Source organism: Arachis ipaensis, chromosome B9 (genome assembly GCF_059453495.1).
Source record: "Arachis ipaensis isolate K30076 ecotype BB chromosome B9, ASM5945349v1, whole genome shotgun sequence".
In the NCBI taxonomy this organism is placed as follows: Eukaryota; Viridiplantae; Streptophyta; class Magnoliopsida; order Fabales; family Fabaceae; genus Arachis; species Arachis ipaensis.
In genome coordinates, this window is record NC_142444.1 from 118,566,168 (window position 1) to 118,573,686 (window position 7,519).

Here is a 7,519-nt window from a genome sequence, read left to right on the forward strand (position 1 = left end):
GGGGTGTCTCCTACCTAGCACTTTTAGTTTAAGTCCTTATGTTGGACATTTGGTGGGGGTCCTTGCTAGGGTGGTTTATGCTTGAATTCATCCTTGAATCCCCACCATTGTTTGCATCTCCAATGTCCACCGGGATCCCAAATTAGGCGCACAAGGCCTTTAAGTAAGCTCAAGTAGATGACAAGACCCCAAGAGTTTTGATTGTTGAAATGAATTCCGGGGTCCCAAACCTTGTTCTTGCACCCATCTTCTCATTGATCATCACAATTCCAATTGGGTGAGAAGTGATCCGAATTCTCAAGTAAACACCAAAGCATCTTCCTAAACCCCTCTAGTTGAGAACTATACCAACCATTACACTTAGACCTTGAGTTTCCAACCATAAGGAACCTTGATTGGCATTTCCACCCACTAATAGATTTTCTTTTGCTCTTAACCCCACAAAGAGCTCTAAGTTGCCCATCATTTTCGATCAAACTATATTCAAGTGGGAAAATAAAGATTAGAGATAAGAATTTTACCCACTTGAATGTTATGTTGAATGGCGACTTAGGAAGGGACGTCTCCAATGGTCTTGTAAGTTCCATTTCCTTGTGCTCTTCTTTGAATACCTCCACCTCTTGGCAAGCTTCTTCCATGTTCACCTCTTGACAAGGCTCTTCATGTCCAATTACTTCCTCACCAACCTTTTCTAGCTTTTTTCCATTCTTCATATCACAACTTAGAGGTAATGTGGAACTTGTCTCAACATCCACCTCAATTTCAAGAGGAGAAGATTCCTCAATTACCAAAGGATCATGTGTTGGTGTGGTATCATCTTCAAGAGGAAGATTTTCCATTTGCTCACCTTCTTCCAATTCTTCATCATTCATTATATGCTTAGGAGGTTGCGCATTATCCTCCTCAACACCAAATTCAAGCTCATTGGAAGAAGGTTCAATAACTTCCACCAAATCATCAACAATGTCACTTGGTGTGGAAGTATTCTCAAACTTGGAATCCACCTCTTGTTCAACTTTGCCTAGCTCTTCAACCACTTCTTCTTCATTAACAATCTCTTCACTCTCCACTTGTTGCAAGACATACCCCATCTCCTTGTCCTCATCTTGGGATTCCAAAATCTCCTTCATACTCCTCTCTTCGGTTGATTTCTCACATTCATCCGTAGAGGTACTTTGCTTGTTGCATGAGTCCCATGAGTCCAAGTTGGCTTTAATTTTGGCAAGGTTAGCCTCGATAACTTCATTCCTCCTCTGTTGGGCTTCCTCTTGCTCCTTTTGATGGATTATTGCTTGAAGCCGATCCATTGCTTCCTTGAGACGATCCATTGGCTCTTGGATGGATGGGTATGGGTGTTCTTCCATAGAGGATTGTGGTGGAGAGGGGAATTTATTTTGTGGTTGAAAGTTATCATACATGGGAGGTGATTCATCTTGGTAATAGTATGGAGGTGGTGCTTCTTGAGGGTATTGGTGGTAGAATTGGGGTGGTTCTTCATATGGTTCATATGGTTCACAAGATGGTTGGTATGGTAGATATGGGTTGGGGTTATATGGAGGTATTTGGTGAAAAAGGGCTTGTGAGTAAGGTGGTTCAAAATTATGTTGAGGAGGTGGTTCATAGGCATATGGTGGTGGTTGTTGACAATCACAATAAAGGTCACCACATCCATTAGATTGATATGCATTAGGATTAAGATTATACCCATAAGAATCCGGAGGTTGTCGTTGCCAAGAAAGTTGATCACTCCCTTGAAGCTCCTCCCACCTTTGATTGTTCCATCCTTGATGCACATCCTCATTGTAGCTTCCATTCCTTACAACATAATTTGAGCCAAACTCATAGCCAAAGTGGTGAGAATTCATAATAGCAAGAGAAAATAAAAACAAAACTAGTAAGAACTAATAAAAACTAACTCCTAAAACAAGCAAAAACTAGCAAAGAAGCATATTAACATATATACAATAGCCAATAACATAACACCATTGCAACTCCTCGGCAACGGCGACATTAATTTGATGGCAAAAATTGTTGTCGGTCTAGAATTTCTCTTTTAGAAATAAGAATTTCGTTGTAAGCATAGCTCCAAACCAACGAACAACTCTCACATCAAATTAAATTTTAGTTTTGTCACAAGTACAAACCCCAACGAAAATTAACCGAAGTATTTGAACTCCGAGTCATCTCAAAAGGAATTGCAATGAAGTGTATGATTATTGGCTATGAAGGATGTAAGGGGGGTTTTGATTGATAAGAGGAAAGAAATTAAATGACAAGGAAAGTAAATCAAGCAAATAACTAAAGAAAGCAAGTAATAAAGAGAGACATTCATGGCAAGAATTGAGATCATAGGCTTTCTATCCTAGTCATACAATGATTAATTCATCTTATTTAGTCAACTCTAACAAATGGAAGAAGGTATCATGTTATCTTCACATAGGGAGAATGTCAAACAAGACTAATCAATCATATCACAATAATAACAAGAATCTATCTCATTTCGTCATCTCCAATATTGGAAGAAGGTATCACATTATCTTCCATGAGAGAAAGTCAAACAAGACTAGTTAACCTCAATCCAAATGTACTAATCAACTCACTAATAGAATTAGCAAAAGATTAGAGTCAATGGAAATCATATTAACTAACAACTCTAGATCACCAACATTAGTTGGGTATTCATAACTCAAGATTGTCTAATTACTCTTTCCAAGCCAAGAATGCTCAAAATCTACTCTAAAGCCCAACCAAGCATTTTATCAAACACTTGGTGGGTAATAAAGGAAAGCATAATAAATGTGCAAGAATAATAAATCTACTAACTACCAATTGCAAAAAAAGTAAATCAACAACTCAAATCATCAATAAAAGAAACATCATCATTAAATTTCATCAAATGTAAACAAGATCCAACATGAGTGTTCATAGATATAAAAGAGACATAAGAGTAAAATTGACAAAAGAACTAAGAAGAATAGAGTAGTAGAAATAAGAAATTGTAAAGGAAACAAGATGAAATCAAGAAATCATGCCTAGATCTAAGATGGATTAACCTAACCTAATTCTAGAGAGAAGAGGGAGCTTTTCTCTATAGAAACTAACATACATGATGCTAAGCTACCAAACAATTGCTCCCTCCTTGCCCAAGCTTGAATTCTGCATGAAATAGCATTGGAAATGAGTTGGATTGGGCCCAAAATGCTCTAGAAATCGCTGGCCACGATTTCACTTTAGTGAACCACATGCTCAATCAGCGTGCACGCGTACATGGCGCGTGCGCGCCCCTATATGTCAGGAAACTATGGCAAATTTTATATCATTTTGAAGCCTCGGATGTTAGCTTTCCAACACAACTAGAACCGCCTCATTTGGATCTTTGTAGCTCAAGTTATGGTTGTTTGAGTGCGAAGAGGTCATGCTTGACAGCTTTACGGTTCCTTCATTTCTTCATGAGTTCTCCCACTTTGCATGCTTTTCTCCTCACTTCTTCCATCCAATACTTGACTTATGAACCTGAAATTACTCAACAAATATATCAAGGCATCGAATGGAATTAAAGTGAATTAAAATCACCAATTTTAGGGCCTAAAATCCATGTTTTAACATTTAAGCACAAATCAAGGGAGAATTGCAAAACCATGCTATTTCATTGAATAAATGTGAGAAATGGTGATAAAATCCCCCAAAATAAGCACAAGATAAACCACAAAATCGGGGTTCGTCACACGCGCACCCCACGGGAATTTGGACATGTGCGCACACACAGCCTTGTGCGTACGCACACGCGGGGAGAGGGCTACTGGTAAGAGCGCTAGGATGCCCTGTGCGCACACACAACCAACGAAGAATTGCGAGCTGTGCGTACGCACAGGCCTGTGCACACACACACGTTGGGAATGGCATACTGTTGGTGGCGCCAGCACGCCTTGCGCGCGCACTCAACCCTGAAGATTTTGCTTCCTGTGCGTACGCACACTTTTAAAAATGCTTCTGGGCATGCACACACACACCCTTGTGCGTACGCACATGAAGCAGCCCTTTTTTTAAGCTTTTGTTTTCAAGTCTCTTACATTCCCAACAAGCTTGTAACCTTCTGAGTTGTTATTTCACACTTATAAACCCCCAATTTCATCCCTTAAATCTTTAATTGATATAGAATGCCTAGCGAATGAGAGTAAGCTAGGGGAGAGGGTAACTTGTGGGTGAAGAAAGAGGATGTTATGATGAATTATGATGATATGAATTGTTGGGAAGGATGGTGAAGTGTTGTATATGATGATAGCCGAATGGCTGAGTGTGATATGGGCCGAATGGCTGAGTGTGATATGGGCCGAATGGCTGTATGTGATGGTGATTAAATTTGATTATGAATTATGAGTTGAAAGCCAGATGACTGAGATGAATATTAATGTATGGCTATGATTAAATGCATATATACTGAATTGAATTGTTGATATTATGATTGTTTGCACTCCACCTATCTGAGATACGAGTTTCCCTGGGTGAAAGCAGTGGCTAGCCATTACGTGCTCCAGGTGGAGACTCGATACTCTGCTGACCCTATGTCGTAAGTGTGGCTGGGCACTGTGAAAGTCCCGGATGAGCTCGCCCGTGTAAATATACACCAGTGAGGGTATTGGATATATATATGAGATTATGATTTATGTTGAGTATAACTCAAGTTGGGGATGCACGACAGAGGGACAGTCCAATGGTTAGCTACCAAAACTTATCAGGTTGGCTTTATAACCGACAGATGAGACTCATCAGCCACTAGGACAGGCATGCATCATCTGCATTATATGTGAATTGTTTGGAATGCCTATTTGATTGCATCATTACTTGCTAATTGCCTAACTACCTTACTTGTTTCTTACTTGTGCATTTCTTTGCTTGATATAATTGCGCTTGCATATTAGATCACTGTTGGCGGTTGGAAGGTTTACAGAATTTGGAAAGAGGATGTTTCGTTAGTCCGAAGATCCTTAAGTTAGTTGCCTATTTACATATCTTATAGTTTAGCATGTTTATGCACTTTGATTATAATCTGGAAGTTCTAGGATTGCCTTCGGCTTTCCCAGGACATTACATGTTAGATATTTGGGAACTGTTACCATGCTGAGAACCCCCGATTCTCATCCATGTGGATTTTGTGGTTTTCAGATGCAGGACGTGAGGCTCCTCGTTGAGGCATGCTGGAGACTTCCTTTTGGTGGAGATCCTTGTAACTTGGGATTTTATTTTGATCATTATATACTTGTATAGATACTTATATTCTCCATTGTATATATATATATATATATATATATATATATATATATATATATATATATATATATATTGTATTAGCTCTTCTTAGAGGCTATTTTGGAGAAGCAGGTTCTGTATATTGTCTTTTGGGTTGTCTTTTGGGAAGTTCCTTATATATGTATGTATACCTTATATGCTCGGATCGGTTATCTTGGCAAACCGAGTCCCGAGTCTTGATATATGTATTTTGGCACTCTTTTATATATCTCTTCCCTTTAACTTACTCTCTGTCTGTTCGTTTACATTATCGATCGGAGTGTTGCGCTTTTTGATTTAACGGTTTTGATTTACCCCTTTTTCTTCAAAGGCTCCTAGTTATAAACATTTTTGCAATACTATACCTACTAGATTTTATTTTTAAAGGTCGTAATGCCTTGCCACCCCTGTTTTATGACTTAAGCATAAGACTTTGTGTGGTAGGGTGTTACACTCCAAGTGGCATTGGAAATGACAAACCTCTTAATGCCATCATTACTTACCTCTCTCTTCATTTAAAACCACATTCCTTTTTTACAGTAATTATTTAATATTATTTTTAATAAAGCAAGTTGAACTGGAGGCTCCATAACTATCCCACTCGCCAAGTTATAGCTCATCTAAAAGCTCAACCTGCTCCATTAAAAATCTTTAGGGTAAGCATATGGGCTATGATACGGCTGTTACAAATTAATAGCTATAACTCGGCAATATGAGTAATAAATCGGCATTTGGCGTTATAACTCCGCCGTTATGCATTACAAACAAACTCAACGGACTACATCCTGGAATAAAACTGTTTGACCAGGTATTTATTACTTATTAAACCTAATAACTGCTCATCAATTCAGATAATCAACAAGAACGTAACTGACCTATCTTACCTCACCTATAAAGGTATGATGTTTTATCCTTAATAGACACACTGAATTCTCAATACTGACTTAAGCATCGGAGTGCCTTTTGTATGTACATCCCCCCTTGTTCATACTCTCCGTGACGTGACACCTTTCTAGACAGAAAGCTCGGATTTCTCAAGCTCATAGATCGGCGCTGAAGGAACAACTCGGCATTGACTTTCGGAGACCGAGCTATATCCAGGTTACTCTCACAAGAACAGTATTTAATTTATTAATAATTATAATAATTAATTATATTAAATAATTATGTCTCTATTTAATTAATAATTTATATTAATTACTTATATTACTTATTTAAAGTATAATTAATATAAATAATTATATTAAATCAATATTAAATATTATTTATATTGTCATATTAAATTATAATTAATTAAATTTGTTTACATAAAAAATAAATTTATTTTTTACAGATTACAAAATAATTTTTAGTTGGGTTATTTATTTTTATTTATTAAATTTAAAATGCTAACTGTAAGAACCGTAATTAATTAACTGCTTAGTTAAAATAATTTAATTGCCTAAAATAGGTTTAAAAATTTAGAATATTAATTATTAAATTGAAATGTGATATTTGGGCTCAGTAGAATTTTTCAAGTTGGAAAATATAATTTTCTGCGAAAAATTGCGTAAAAACGCGTACCGGTAAATTAGCGGTAATACTGGCTTAAGTTTGTTCGGTACTGCATGAGAATAATAAAAACTATAGAAAAACTTAGAAAAATAATTAAAGTTAAAAATTGGGTGCTAATTCTAAAGGTTTGACCTAAAATTGGGCCAAACATACCAAAAATGCTAACGAGTTAGACCAGACCCAAATTGGGCCCAAGCCCAACATATATAACCCTAATTAATGAGCATTTCAACTCATTCCATGCAGCCAAGAGAGGGAGCACGGTGAGAGTGAGAGAAGAGAGCAAAGAAATAAAAACACTATTCACATTCCACTTAAATCGCTCATAACTCGAGCTACGATGTTTCGATTCATGTGTTGTCAGTTGCTACGTGAAACTTTCGCCGAGCTCATTACTTCTAGCTAGTATTATGATAAGCTTTTCAAAAATCTTTGCACAGTTCTCAGCCTTAAGATTTTTGAAAATTTGGCTATAGTTATTGAGTAATTTTTGTGATTTTGGGTGTTTAGGTACACTCTAGCACTTGATTTCTATTGAGTTTTGACCCAATCAATATTGGGTTTGGTGAGCTTATTCTTAACCTTGTGAAATTATGTATTTAAGAACCCTAGGTATTGATTTTTATGAATTAATTGTGTATAGTTATTGGCAGCAACTGGAGTTGAGTTGGTGGCTTGA